This window comes from Branchiostoma floridae, chromosome 1, assembly GCF_000003815.2.
Source record: "Branchiostoma floridae strain S238N-H82 chromosome 1, Bfl_VNyyK, whole genome shotgun sequence".
NCBI lineage: Eukaryota > Metazoa > Chordata > Leptocardii > Amphioxiformes > Branchiostomatidae > Branchiostoma > Branchiostoma floridae.
In genome coordinates this window covers 16,601,166-16,617,508 of record NC_049979.1, presented here as the reverse complement: position 1 = coordinate 16,617,508, position 16,343 = coordinate 16,601,166, and the positions used below count along the sequence as shown (strand labels likewise).

Genomic DNA, 16,343 nt, shown 5'->3' with positions numbered 1-16,343 from the left:
TTCTTAGGTCACAACTGGTCAAGAGGGGTCGATAGGGGTGTAGTCTATCGGGAGTACGTGGTTTTCACATTTTTAATCATTTCGCACTTAAAATCAGTTGCTCTGCATTTTTTGCCAAGAATTTGGCTGATTTAACTTCGCATTAAAATCCAATGAGGGCCCAAAAGCAGCCGCTAGAAGTCCCACGGGTACCGCCCATAATTCATAAGTCACTAAACTAGAACTATGTGCTGCACCATTATATATAGTATAATCATTATGATAATCATTAACCAGGACTGCTAGCATATTCACGTAAGCCAGCAGTATCACGTTATTTGTTACACTGTTTGCCATTAATGGAGCTAACACGATCATGGCTGTTGGAATGAAACTTGCTGATTCTTTACCTCTTTGTTTCCTTGTCCTTCTCCTTGCATCAGGCGAACGTGTTGACGCAATCTTTGTCGAATATCTTGGATATTATTCAGACCGTCGATTGGAATATTGTGTTTTGCAGTAATCTTCCTAGCCCGAAACGGAGTGCAGTTGGCAATGAATTCCTCTGTTAGCCCCTCTACGTCCTCATTTTGGTCTTGTGTGGTAGCCGTACCATCAGCCATGCCTGCCTATAAGAAAAACCGCCACATAAACCCAGATATTATGGTGTGAAAGGTGCCTTGATTTGCAGTCAGAATAAAAATATCTAGAGCTTTGTAAATTTCTTGATTTATCTTGTCTCATTGATTGTACAAACAAGGATGTAAATGAATGGTCCTTTCTACCAAAATTACATACGTTGTATTTGTAAAAGCCCTTTCCTTCGGAAGAATTGTGAAACGAGTGGCCATTTTCTTTTATGTGGTTTACATCACCGAGAGATCAAATTTGGATCACACTTAGCTTCAATACGGCAATTAGGGTTCATCTATGCTTTTGTCTGTGTCGTGTGAAGTTCGGGGATGATTCGCCCGCGTTCTGGTAGTAGTCATTTGGGTTGGGAAGGAGTTAGGAGAGATTTGTTTAAGACCTTGGAATGTGTCGTTGTTAGGTTTGAAACTAGTTGGGAGTAAGCCAACAGTGGCTAAGGCGTGGTTAAGATCTATGTTTGACGGCTGACTTAATATCCCCGAACACCAGCCGAGCACTAACGAACCGTACCGAACACCAACCGACCACCAGCCAACTCATTCAAGACCTGCCGTTCACTGCTGAATGTTTTGAAAATTGCACAACATTCGGATATGGCGCAGCCGAACACCATCCGACTACAGCCGACTTAGTTCTCGAATTACACCTAACCATAGTCGGACTCGGGAGCCAAATTCGGCTATGAGTAATCGGGGCTTTAGCGAACTGCGGTACCGTGACATCACTGTGCACCGTGCTTTTTTCGCCAATGTCTCCTTGTACTCACACTGACGGTGTACTTTTGCTCCAGCCCAGATGAGCAGGATATTGAAAATCACAGCGTTGTCACTGAATTGAAAATCAAGGTAAAACGATTAAAATGCATTCAAAAGAGATCTAAAAATGCATTCAAAAGAGATTCAAAAGGCCGTTTACTTATGATACTTTGCGAAACATAGGTATACATATAACATTAAAAGACTCTTATAGAAATGACCCAAACAAACTGACATGAACCATATACCACGTACACTAGTTTCACTCTATTATGTGCCTTGTATGATATGTTTTTTTATAGATTCATTAGAATAAACGAACCTTGAAACTGACATCTTACTTTTTACAAAATTAATGTCGCCTGTTTGCAGTGCATTCGTGTCTATTAACAGTCGCCGTAAGTTCACGGTACGATGGCGGCATGGTGGCGGCACGGTGGAACATGGTTGGAGATGATGGGGCCACGGTGACGGTATTTTGCCACCTGCGCTTTCTAACCATTTAAAATATATTGCCATTTCAACCGCGGCATTATCGGTCTTTAGCACGTGTGACCGGTCCCACGACGCCCATTCATGGTACGGTGACGTAACATTGGCGTTGTCAGACGCCGACGCACAGCCACGGTTCCACAGTTTAGAGAGATACCCCCTTGAATAAGTTGCATTCCTAAATGCATTGCGCCGTCTATAAAAACACCTGGCCGCTATTGTCTTGCAACGTGACCGGAGTATAAAGTACTGCACACAAAAGGCACGTAATGAGAACCCACCCTACAAAAGTGAAACTAGTGCTTGTTAAGTGCTACTTGACTCCGGTTGGTCACTAATGCTCATAATTCACTCACTTACTCACATCATTATCACCATAAATGTTCTGTTATTCCTTAATGATTTGGAAATCAGTATAATCATTGAAGAGCTACTTGCCTTTCGCAGGTAGCGGGTACAAAAGCGACTTGGTTCACTGTTAACGTGTTACGTGGGGGTGGGGCAAAGTACTAAGCCTGTGGTGTAGCGACCTGATTGGATACCAACGTCTCATGTCCTTGCGCGTGACCGATCGGACCTAGTCAACGCGCCGTGAACAAACACGCGGATGGATATCAGTTATCAGGTATCCCGCTGTAGTACATATATATTAAGCACATGGCAAGGTGTGAACTGACAGAAGACAAAAAATTCAAAAGTATTTTGGTGTTAAAGTTGATGATATTGAAGGGGTAGAGGATGCACAGATATGTCTTCTGAATTGAAGAAGCTAGCATCCAAGAAATGGACTCCAGAAATGATAAGTTTGATATAAGATGGGCAGCTTGATTTGTAAATCGTGCGATATATGTTAAGTTACAATCTTAAATGCTCTGCTCTGTCTAAAAAGTACGGATATCACTTATCAGCTATTCTGCTGTTGCTAAGCACAACAAGTGAACCAATAATCATAGCAAGGTTCGATAGCCACAAACTGACAGAGGACACAATGCTCCGAAGCATTTTTGTTTTGACCGGTAGAGGAGGCACAGGGATGTTAGCTTGTCTCTATTGCTATCCAATGTTGCAGGTGTGACAGCGATCTCGCCCCCCCGTGATCTCGCCCCCCCGGGGGCGAAATCACTAGCGATCTCGCCCCCCCGGGGCGAAATCACTAGCGATCTCGCCCTCCCCGGCTAGTGATCTCGCCCCCCTACCTCGCCCCCCTTTAGCGATTTCGCCCCCCCCCCAAACGGGTTTACATGACATTTTAGAAGTTGATTGGTATAAATCACAAAATGTAGTTTCAGAATGATATAAGTACACGAGTTTTATAAATAACTCCATTCATAGTATCAATATTAACGTAATTACATGGTAATAAGATAGTTGAACTTATTTCAGACAAGGAGGGTTTGGTCCCTTGTATTCCCATTATTGCATATACGGAGTCTTGACATAAGATGTATTTCATTGTATTCACCTGTCCTCAAGCAACCTATATATCTCCAATATGAAGTCTCTACCATGAAGTGACCACAAAAGAACTATGTAATGTCTTTATTAATTATGCAAATATTAGGTATTAATTAGAATAACGCACATTTTGGTATATGCACCTGGCCAAGGGATATCTTCACCTCCAACATGACTGTTTTTCTATTATTTAGGAACTGATGCATTTACCCGTGTTTCTTAAGACAGGTACTTTACCAGTGTTTGTGTAGCATTTAGCAACAGCTATATCAACTTGCGCGTAGATAGTATTTATAATGAGAAACTATTATTCACGTGTGTTTTTGGCGACGCCCCAGGGGCGAGCCTAATATTATAGTTTGCGACCGTTTGACAAGAATTCCCAGAATTTCGTAGGCATGTGAGGAATTTTTACACGCATGCGTAGTATTTTCATCTGAGTATTCCCCAGGGAATTTGTTTCGATGAGGTTTTTAGTATGTTTTGGGGGAAATGGGTATAATACGATGACAAAATCGATGTAAAGAACTATGAATATTATGTTAAGTTTTTTATCCTTTTTCGTTTCACGTATTAAGTCTGATATGTTTTGAATTGTTAAAAATCTATTGCTTTGTAGGTGGTAACATGTAGCCAAAGCATTGTTTAGTGTTAAGTTCTCCGACCGACCAAATGACTATACAGCACATTACATTTTATAACAAATTACCAGATATTATGTAGCAATAGGGAAGGTAAGTGGGTCAGCAATATATTTTGGTTTGCATTTAGGACCATTTGGTGTATAGATGTCGTGTATGTATGAGGATTGTGATGTTTTGTATGAGGGTTTTTATTTCTTTGTGTTATGTCATGTATGGTTGTGTGACTCGTGCTATTTCACGATTTTTTTGTGCTGTGATGTTCATTTGATTTTTTTCTGCAGTAATATGGTCGCACAGCCCAAACCATCGCGACCAGGGCTCGCGCTAGTCAGTCGATTCACTCTGTAACCTTAGGGTTGTCATGACGACGTTTACCTGTGTGCATATAGAGGGAGAGAGGAAATATATGAATAAATTGATTCCACAATAAGTGATAGAAACTAGGAAACTTTTGTTTGTCCGGATCGGTGGAAATTAAATTATTCTGTCAATTACAACACACAACAATACATCCGAGGATGCTAACGTGTCATCACTTTGACCGATGAAGACTATATCTCTCATAACCAGAGGTAATCTCGAACCACATCCACGGTGGCGTAATATATAGCATCAAAGTACCGGTGCCCATTTGACTCCCTTTGGCCGGCTATACTCCTTGGCCAGCTTTGATACTATCTGATGGCACCGCAGGATCTGCTTGGAGATGAAACCAGAGGGAACAAAAACGCGGTATCTTATAACTTTGGTGGAGCCCTAGTGTCGAAACGTAAAAGAAGTAAAAGAAACACAATACACTGCCGATCCGAGTACAATTGTAAAATAATGATTATTACAGGATTCTGACACATATGGGCTCCATATGGAAGCCTCCGAATACCATGACGCAGGGGTATTTGTCTGCTGACCAGTACCTAGAGACTTGAGGATTCTGAGAAAGGCTATCTTGTGCCCTCTTGAGACCGTCGACAGATGCGGCTCGCTTAGAGAATGACATGATCTATGGGCATGTGGTTTTAATAGTCTGTCCCCGTCGGTTACATAAACAGTAGTGATGTTAGGACCGGTCCGAACAGATGAACTAGAGAAGCGAGAGGAGCAAATGAAGTGGGAATAAAGAACTGTGCGAATAAAGATCATTCCGGCCGGCAACGACAACATTGCGTCTGTTCTCACTTTCTTTTCTTGCCGGAGATCCTCTCCTCTACGACCAGCCCCGACTAGACTCATTTACACAATAAATACGAACACATCAATCTCTATTTCTCGGCTTGGCTTCGCGCAAACGAAGACACAACAATACACATGTGGAAACTAACGTTTCGGCACAAACGACTGCAATATGCAGTGCACAGTGCTAGGGTGACACTAGCCTAACGTAAAACTGAGAATACCGAATCCGTTACCTATCAAACAACTAATACAGCTAACTGCAACAGAAATCTGACTTCTATATACGTGAAGAACGCTAGAAAAAGTGATTGACAAAGCGAACTTCTAGACAACGACTACAGCATCAGTAGCCTGTAAAAAAACAGAACGAGAAAAGTCATAGAGTACGCTCACCGCTTTTAAACTGCTTGGTTGGCAACAGGGAATCAGGTCGCTGGTGCAGTTAGGGCTACAGGCGGACACAGCGTGCGGACGGCGGGCGGATCGATGGGAGGATGGCAGCTCCGGTCCGGCAACCGTCGGTCAATTAACGACTCGTGCAGTCTTCAGCAGTAAAGCACGATAGAAACGTGCAGGACTAGTCCACAGGCGATAAAGGGTAAGAGAAACGCAGAGTAAAAGATGATTGAGAACGGGGACTCCGGTAACAAATCGTATCTGTGACCACGAGAGACACAAGCCTTTGTTGTTGCTTGTGCGGCCGCCAAAGGGCAAGTGAATGACTAAGAATTCCAGGAAGACGGCCTCATATAGTGCTGCTATCTTCGGCCAATCAGAGATCAGTAAACAACATCTGGATTCACTAACAAACCACCAAACACTGCCGAAACATAAACACAGATAGATAAAGACTAATTCATACACAACACAATACGCCTGTAAAAAGTGCCAAACGCTACAAACTACCACAAACGGGTCTAATATGACATAAAAATGGGACACATTTACTTTATTCTGCAACCTAAAATAGCTCAAAACAACAATGGCGAATGAGAATATTAACCCTGAACCTTGTTAGTATTAAGTTTTAACGGCTACATTGTTTCCTGTTTATTGGCGAAGCGTAAAAGGTGTGCTTCAACGGTCGGCCGTATGATTTTTGCCCGTCCTGATATTATCTAGTCTTATAACAATAACGAGTTCAGCTTGTCATTAATCAGTGTTAAGGCGTGCGACGGAAACATCCGGGACCTACATAGGGTGTTTAGATCCATATGTTCGAAGACATCGGCGAAAATAACCCGCAACCCATCCCTGGACAATCCGTCCCAAACTAGGCATATTGTCCACTATCTAATGAATAATGTCTTCTGTCGAATAGCTTAGTTCATTTTTGTTTATCATCCATCAAATACTGAGCCATTTCAAATTCGAAAACTTCCGTTAAATATACTGTCCCGGTTTTACTGACCTCCTATTTTCTTGTTCCTAAATGTGACTTCATGGAGATTTCAACTCTTAGGTATCATCATCATCATCACCCCATAACTCTGAGGTATATACTAGACCTCTAGTCTCTAATAAGGTACAAAAAAAGAACACGTTTGTATCCTCTCCGCTACATCTATCTTCTATTCTACAGCTGTTATACTGGGAGAAAGATTTTGTTGTTTCGATTAGATATAACAAAATCTAACAACATTGATGTCTTTTCTTCGTACTCAACGATGGGGGTCGGGTTACCAGGATGTAATTGACACCAGAAGTATAACTAATTTGGTGACCTGATAATGTCAGAGAAGCCAAGACAAATGACCCACAGGCTCCTCTAGGGGTCACAGGTATACAGAAGCGGTGGGAAAACAGTTCAAACAAACAAACAAACAAACAAACAAAGAAAATTAATGTTTTACGTGGTTGACTTATGTAAGTTAGTGAACTACCGTCGGGATTTGGATACCGTCAAACCCGCAGACCTGTTTAATCTCAGTTTTTACAGATTTTGTGTTACGTGATAAACACCCGTTGCAGATTGACTTTGTGCGATTCGATCCAGAAAACCTCCCTAAAGAAGAGCCCACCTGGATAAGATACCAGCATGGTGCTCGCCCTTCTGCGGCCTTACAAGTGCGCATCACGTTATTGTTGGGTGGAGCGCTGATTTGCGCTTTTCAACATTATGCAGTGTAGATAATGTCTCCGCCATTTGGACCGCGAACGACCTTGCATACACATACCTCAAACCCTTTGCCATGGATGTGCGACCTTCACGCAATAAAACGCCACCGGTGCAAGGAATTGTTCACGCCCCGGCCCCCCTTACCTATGAGCGACTAAAGACCACCATATCACGGCCAGAGTTAGTCAATTTCAAAACAGTTAGATGTCTGTCACCTAAACAACACACATTTCGTTTAATTGTTCCCTTTTGTCATTCATTCATAATAGTATGATGACCATGTGTTTATTTAAATGGAAGATGCCTCTCTTCCCACAGGTACACAATGCTAAAAAAGTTAAAACTACTTCTAAGTTTTAACGACTAAATTGTTTCCTGTTTACTGACAAAGCGAAGATAAATAATAAATAAAGGATATCCGCGCGTGCGCAATTGCATCATCCCTTTGGAAGGGAATGACTCAGAAAGGGGTTGACGGATGGACGTGTTGACAAGTACCTATGTAAAGTGTCGCGATCCGTATGTATTAACGATAAATAACCCACAGCTCGCCCTGATAATCTGTCTAATGTCCTTGCACTTGGCCTACCTTCTAGAAGCTAAAACAGCCTGCAATTACTTCTTGCTACCTCCGGTTTGGAAGTCAGGTTCTCTTCATAGGTGAGACGTAGAAGGAAGCAGTTCACATTTTCTATTATTCTAAGAGTTGTTAGTAATGCAATAGCCGCCGTGCTATCGATACAGCGGTTCTGACATCCGTATCCCCAAGTTGTGTCCGTACACCCATGTAGTGTCCTTACCCACAAGAAGTATCCATACCCCACAGTGGTGTCTATACCCCAAATTGTGTCCGTCCCCCAAGTTGTGTCCGTACCCACAATCAAGTAGTGTCCGTACCCCCAAGTTGTGTCAGTATCCCTAAGTAGTATCCGTACCACCAAGATGTGTCCCTCTTCCCATGTAGTGTCCGTACCCCAAACAAGTGTCCGTACCCCAAACAAGTGTCCGTACTCCGAAGTAGTGTACATAGAGATATACATTTTATTATTACACTTATACGATCCTATCCATTGTTGCAAGGCTTACATCTGAGACTGGTTACGTATCTAATTTCTCACATCTGGCGCGATCTGCTGATCGGCGTTCCCAAAGATATTTCAACCCATCCCCTATCCGGTCAATTCCCTGGGCGGCGTACCTGTAAGTAATCTATTTCTCTGCTGTCATATGAATGGGGAGGGAATGTCATCTTCCCACGCTTCAAGAACTTAACATCTGGAGGAACGAAAGGAATCATTTATCTTGTTATTTCTTTTGAATGTATATTCCATTACTCTTGGTATAATTTGTCGTACCCAACAGGAACATACTTTTTAAAGATACTTTGCTGCACCTTAAGGTGTATGATAAAAACTGCCCCAAGTATAGCACAGTAAACATGAATACACTCTTCATATGGTGTCGACTCAAACATTAAGATGTTCTTGAGATACATAACAGGACTGGTCACCTTTTAACTGTTGAAGACAAAGGTAAACATGGAGTAAGACTCCTTATCTTTATGTTCCGATATCTCATGATGTTTCAAAATCTCTATGTTTCGATATCGGAATGTAAATGGTCCCTCTCACGTTCCGACATTAGCTGGGCTGCGGCCGAAGGAAGCGACCGATGAGAGAGGAACCAGGATGGGTCTTGGCTCACTACCTGAATGATTAACTCGTAGGGAGAGACACCAACAGCCTTTCTTACACGGACCAAAGCCGCGTTTTGTTTTGTTTTGTTTGGTTTGATACAAATATCCTTAGATCATATACCCTCGCCTAGTATTCTCCGTATCTACCATTTGGGGGGTCTTTTACTGTAGTAACAAGAGGTCGAACTCTGTCGCAAATTTTAGACGCATTTTCAAACCTGGACACGCACCATTTGGTGACGGCATTAAATCGAATATTTCAGTAAACTGGGAGAGGGACCAGGATGGGCCTTGGTGTTCGTACCCCACCGTATTGTCCGTACCACACCGTATTGTCCGTACCCCACCGTAGCGTCCGAACCCGCCTAGTAGTGTCCGCACTCCCAAGTAGTGTCCGTCCCCCCATGAAGTGTCCGTTCCCCCAACAACAGTCTGTACCCCCATGTACTGTCCGTACACCCATGTAGTGCCCGTACCCAGAAGTGTCTGTACCTCACAGTAGTATCCATACCCCAAGTTGTGCCCGTATCCCCATGAACTGTCATGTCAATGTTCCGAAATCTCTTTGTTCCGAAATCTCTATGTTCCGAAATCTCTATGTTCCGAAATCTCTATGTTCCGAAATACATATATTAAATGTTCTGACACACAGCTATAATTGTGTACATATAACATGAGTCGTATTCAAGCCTATCCTGACGAAGCTATTAGTTTCGATACCTGTCCTGAACGCCGCCCCTGAGCTAAAAACATTCAAACTCTAGTTTTAGATCATATACCTTCTTCTAATACTCTCATCTTGTGTCATTGGGTAGGTTTTGAACTCTGTTAATCTGAAACAGAGTTTGAACTCAATCGCAAATTTCAGCTGAAATTTTTCTTCATATATATATAATAAGTAAAGGTTCAAATTAAAACACGCACCGTTTGCTGTATAAGCACCTGGATAAGATACCAGTGCTGGTGCTTGCCCTTTCGCGGCCTGCAAGAGCGCATCACGTTATTGTTGGGTTGAGCGCTGATCAAATTTCGTACGCGTACGCTCCCAGGCTCAGCATGGCAGCTCAGATGTCCTAGCCACAGTCCTTTTTCCTACAGTCTCCGCTCTTATCAAATACACGCATCTTTGGTTTGGAATGTCGGTGTGACGAATGAGCCCGTCATGCTGACGGCACTCAAACACGACTAATCAGCCCCAGGCATGACTGAGTCCGGCATGTTATGACAAATTTTCCCCTTTTTCTTTTATCTCTATGTTGTACCTCAGGACGATTCGGTGCAAGTTAGGGCACAACCCGCTGTACGTGCAACTGCGTGGTGTCCACGTGCCACAACTGGTGCTGGTAAACGGGCTGCTAACTACAGCTCGGTCTTGCGGATGGGGCTTTGTAGACAGTTATAATTGTTACTTAATTCGAGGTGAGATATGGTCAGTGAGATGAGATCGGCCGTGTTGTGTTTTATAAGGTCAAAGGTCACCTAACAGCGTTTGACATTTCTTTAATATGGAATCCTATACTGGTCTTCCCATAACTGTTGGTAGGCATAATTTGACAAGATGTAAATGTTTTGAAAGAATAATAGACAAGTAAGAGAGAACGTCCAAGTCACAATGAGGCTTGATTAGAGGATGTAGTGCAAGAAGAAGACAAAACAGGACAGCCCACGATATGGAGCTAGTGATGTCCATTTTTTGAAGAGCATTAAAGTTGGGTATCACCGGCCTACACATGGTGTAGCAGTTTCTGTTCCCCCCCCCCTTCACGGAGATGTAAACAAACCTCCACTGATCACTAGATATCGAACAGAACCACTCACAGAACAGAGTAGAACCACCGCGACGATAAACACGCTCACAAAAAAGCATGACTTATCTCTTTCTCCTTACATAACTTTAAACTAAGATGCCCCATCTCATGTTTTCCCTGTAGCGCCCAGCACCAAGCGGCAAGCTTATACAAATCATCACATTCATCACGCAATACGGATAAGTAAAAAGAAGGCATACACGACATCTATACACCAGATATTGCTAAATACAATCCAAATTATATGAGTGACCAACTTACCTCCCCTTTTGTCAGTTGTTTTGTTACAAAAGATAATGTGCTGTATAGTTATTCGGCCATAGACGCACGGCAAAGGACACCACGTGGGTCACTTGGGAGGACACCCCGTGGCCGGCATGGGCCCGACGAACAGGTGTCCCGGCACAAGAGGCGGTACCCTCCAGATTGACGTAAACCCGACCTCACTACCCTTCCGGGACCCCAAAACGTTCATCGCTGGGTCACTGCACCAAAACGTGGATGTAAATATGGGAAAAACTAGCAAAATTCTTGGGACAAGGGCCCGAAAAGTCCTTGTTTGGATAAAGAATAAAGTTCAGGATAAGACATTCTTCGCCCCGCGTTTGAGGGTAGCTTTAGAGGGCAGACGTAAAAGTCGGAACAGGTCGTCGACCCGAATTGCCACCAAAGTGATATGTACACCGAGTAGCACGGAACAAAACTAAGTCGGTATGAACAGTGGCTTCTGCATCGTAATCACGCCCTACTCTCGCGGAGAGTACTCCAAAGTAGGAAGTCCCCGATGAACGAGTGTCTGTTTGCGTTTTAATCACAGCTGGCACGTTTAAAGATCCACGAAACGCCAGATCTTTGACCCGTATTTCAACTGAACCGAGAAGTTTTTACCCGCAAGTACCAACCTACCGTAACTCGGTTGTATCTCCCTGTATGTCACGGAAGGTCGTTCAGCTCTTGATCTTTGAGCAGATGTTATAGAATGGCTTATTCATACTCCTATATCAACATTGCAGCGTTGGCCAGATACCTTGATCCCTTGGAACCGATGACATAAAATGGATTACCCGAAACCCAACACTTACCTGGCCAGGCGCAGATTATTGCACAATATCAATGTAACATGTAGCATGCTTGAAATAATTTTTCTAATTTCAATGTCGTTAATTGTTTTGATGTTTCTCTATGATAATATGTTACTTGTTCGAGGTTAGGTGCATTTTACAAATGAGACGTTTAAATAATGCCGTAATTGCGCGCGCGTTCAGCTAAGGTTTTCGTTTGTCTAAAGTACAAATCTGCGATGGAATTTTGCGGTCCCCATGTAATTAGATAGAATTTATAACATTATATTGCAAATTACACTAATGAGGCATATTTTAATGTTGCATATTATCTGAGAATTTTTACACCGCCATGGACCATGTTACGAAGCGACATCCTTCCTGTTGGCCATGATCACCTTGGCGTACAGCCATGTGTACCTTTGGTCCGCTCAGAGAAGTCGCTATGGACGTAACAGTACAACATAAAATCTCATGTGGTTATGGGGTTTACTCACACGCACAGACATAGATTGTAGGGATTAATAGGTTTTGCGATCCTTTTATGTGCGTATCTATATCGATGTACTTAAGGTGTACAGAAAAAGCACATACCTCAATATTTCAGTTGTTTACAATATTTTGGTATTTGTTATCATCGGCAAATTACAGGCGGTTTCACATTAACATGGTGATAAATTACAACAGACCGCACTTTCTATGTATTTCATTCTACACAGGTAACAATATATAGACCATGTCGCTACCAATCCATATACAACACCATCTAAACCACACCATTAAAAACATCATACTACACAGCACATCAAGGACAACGTGACGCGACACTACGACACTAGCACAGACAGCCCGGAATATGATCATGACTTACCGAGCATACAATTCCTCAATCATCTCTATCAAGATACCATACACATGTATAACAAAGAAAAACGATATTACCGTCGCCATGGCAATGCTTTTTCATTGCCACACTTTTTGAAACTGTTTTTTTAGACAATATACATATCACAATTTACATATTAGCTACATAGTTGCTCAGGAATCATCACGTAACACATAAGGAAACATGTTTGTTTCAGATTAGATATAGATATGAGTATAAAGTCTTTAAGTCTAACCTTCCCATCTTCATCGATACCTATTTCCTTCAGCATCTCATTCAGCTCTTCGTCGCCCAGCTCTTGGCCATTCTCAGACATGCCCTGGCGGATTTCATCCCTGGTGATGTAGCCGTTACCTTCCTGTAATTGTAATACAATAAATATAATAACAACAGACAGATCCATCATTTGTAGCATGTCGGTAGTAACACACAGAAGGGCCTCTTTCTCCGCCAGTTCGGCCTTGGCCAATGCCTTGACCAAGGCCTTGACCGTAGCTGGGGTCAGCTTTGCTGCCTGGGACCATTCATTTCTGTAAAATCGAACTCGGCCATTGTGCTGGGAGAGAGAAGAGGTTTCGCGTCCACACGCGTCGAAGGGCGGTCCGGGAATGAAGCCCCCGGACTAACCCGCCTGCCTGGACCAGATGGAGCTAATCAAGCTGACCCTGGTGGGTCCGTGTGTGGTCGGATCAAACAACCTTCTCGGATCAAAATATAAATAAACAATCCTTTATTATAACCAACAACTATAGAAATAACAATTGCAGACTTAAAGGCTAAATCATAACTCGTTGTGTTTCTCACCTGGCTGACTGGACAAAGTAGCATGTTTTAATCTTGAACAAGGTGACACTACTACTGTCCGTTGAAAATCTGATCCTCATACACCTTAGTGTTGGAAAGAATTGAGCATTGCACTATGATTACTAACAACATTTTACTAAAGGTGTATTATCACGGAAGTCCTTTACCTTGTCAAACTGCTTGAAAATATCAGTGAGCGGCGGGGGGTTATTTTCCTCTTGCAGGTCTTGTTCTTCTTGTTCTGCCATTACTTTACGAGGAATAAGAACGAAGGAACAAAGTTGAGGAAATTCCAAAATATGGACAGAAAAGTGACGTCATAACTGAAAAAAAGAAGACGAAAAGGCACGGGCACTTGGATATGACAAAAGGGCATATGTTCAGACAACGTCCTTGGTTCAGATTTAGGTTGACAGTATCCACATGCTCATTTGACGGTTCATATTTCCTTACAAAAATCGCATATTTTCACAAAAGACATATCCAAATTTGAAAAGTTATTTCACCGTCTGATTCACTTAAAGATTGTATTAAGCCGGATGCTCGTACTTGTACCAATTCGTTATAAGGTTGCGAACAAAATGACAATCCTGTAACTGAGACCACTGTTGTAGGAAGAATTAGAACTTACCGTCTTCCCTTCAGGTGACGAGGTAAGAAACGATTGTCTCCGTAAGCTGATCAGATATTTTTAACAGAGAGCGAGGTTGAGCCCGCTAGTCTGTGCGTTTGGTGCGAATGAAGTAACGAATGGTAAATAGTGAATGGTAACCATCGTTTTAAAATACAGAAAAACCGGACCGACTGCAATTACGCTATATCATGCAGATGAGGATATTTGTTCTGACATACATGTTAATAAGATAGAAGACGAGTGTCATTTTATTGTCAAAGGTACAATAAAGGTATTCCTCGTTCATTGTTTCTATTCATCTATTCAAATATGGCATTTTTACCAATGAAGTCCCTCTAGAGCCCTTGGGCTAAACCATTTTCAGTGCTTTCCATGTACTTGTATCTTGACTTGTGCTATATACGCTCTATGCTTTATTCGACATGAACGCTGTAATTTTTGACGTCTCGTGTGAACTACTAGAATTTGGTGTACCCAATTTATGATCATCTATTCAGCCTTGTATGGAAGATTCATTAAAAGTGGGCGTGTAGCTCACAACAGATGTCCCACAAGCCAAGGCAGTAGTCTAATCCGGCAGGGGGATACGGCTTGGGACAGGAGGTTTGTTTAGGGGCACAGCATGGGAAAAACACATGATTACGTCTTGGGTCAGACTCTGTGGGGCAGACACTTTTATGCACGACGAGATGTACTTTGTTGTTCTTTATCTTATGATTGACCACGAAAAAAACATATTTTGCTATCTAATGTAATATGTTCCAGTGACTTGTAATAAGGCTTTTATAACTTTTGATTTTATGCACAATTCATACGTATACGTCTATTCCGGTTTGGAAGTTTTTATACAACAGCTAAACCTTAAGCAAATGTTCTCTACAACATCCTAAAACAAAAAAACATAAATCAGAACTTCAGTTAAACCGTTTTATTCAATCATCAAAGTTGACCATATCGAGATTTTAATAGCAACCATATTTATTTGTTGATAAGTGTATATCCCGCAGCATCGCAGAATGCATCCCAACTGTTAACTTTTAACATAATTCCCGGGCTGGGCTAAGAAACACAAAGAAGTGTTTTTAACATGCTAGTCTTGCTATATGTATCTTAGTTCAATGGTGTAGGTATATGTATCTTTTTTTTCTGTAAGATTGTCATAACATTTGAAAACACCTAGCCACCATAACTAATACAGCTACAGCACCTAACACTACTCGTGGATGCTTGAAAGCAACTTATTCGAATCGTTCAGAGAATGTGGGGCTATTCTCAGTCTTCCTCCTCTTCCTCTTCGTCGTTCTCGAGGCTCTTAATGAACTCTTCATAGTTGATCTAATGCAAAAACAGGAATAGTCAACAAACTGTTATATTCTATGCAGCGGATTTCCTTACTCTGAAAAGCTCAACAACTTTCATTTTAGGATATAGGAACTTCGTTTTCAACAGGCCGAATCGAGTACTAGTACTAAGTTGTTTCACCCCCAATCACCATCAAAATTCTTTTTATTTTTTCTTCGTGAATAGGTAATTGTAGGGATTGAATTGATTTACAAAAATTGTTCTGTGTCCATTGTTAGAATAAAATAAAATTGGCATCCACGATTTGATGAATGAGCGAACGAATAAATGGATGAAATGGTGGATGGGTGAGTGAGTGAGTGAGTGAGTGAGTGAGTGAGAGAGTGAGTGAGTGAGTGAGTGAGTGAGTGAGTGAGTGAGTGAGTGAGTGAGTGAGTGAGTGAGTGAGTGAGTGAGTGAGCGAGCGAGTGAGCGAGCGAGCGAGTGAGTGAGTGAGTGAGAGTGATTTATGAAATGATTTATGGGTGACTTATTATCATCAGCTATAACAAGCATATCTCAGTCACGGGCTGAAGCTGAATTGACTACTTTTTGAAACTTACTTTTTAGACAATATACATATCACACAGTTTACATATTAGCCCATAATTGTTCTGGAATCACGTAACACACAAGAAAACATGTTTGTTTTAGATTAGATATAGATATGAGTATAAAGTCTTCAAGTCTGACCTTCCCATCTCCGTCAGTATCTATTTCCTTCATCATCTCATCCAGCTCTTCGTCGCCCAGCTCTTGGCCATTCTCAGACATGCCCTTGCGAATTTCATCCTTGGTGATGTAGCCGCTACCGTCCTGCAATTTTAGGGACAAAATGACACATT

General features: G+C 42.0%; 2 long non-coding RNA genes across 2 annotated transcripts; both read right to left on the bottom strand.

The window, feature by feature from the left end:
• Positions 1 to 12,855: 12,855 nt before the first annotated feature.
• On the bottom strand, positions 12,856 to 14,292 carry LOC118425756. Its single transcript, XR_004832321.1, has 3 exons — positions 14,155 to 14,292; positions 13,691 to 13,773; positions 12,856 to 13,077 (listed from the first exon to the last, which is right to left on the bottom strand). It is a non-coding gene; the product is annotated as an uncharacterized LOC118425756 (long non-coding RNA).
• A 769-nt stretch (positions 14,293 to 15,061) lies between these two features.
• LOC118428209 lies at positions 15,062 to 16,310 on the bottom strand. Its single transcript, XR_004832625.1, has 2 exons — positions 16,192 to 16,310; positions 15,062 to 15,492 (listed from the first exon to the last, which is right to left on the bottom strand). It is a non-coding gene; the product is annotated as an uncharacterized LOC118428209 (long non-coding RNA).
• Positions 16,311 to 16,343: the final 33 nt, after the last annotated feature.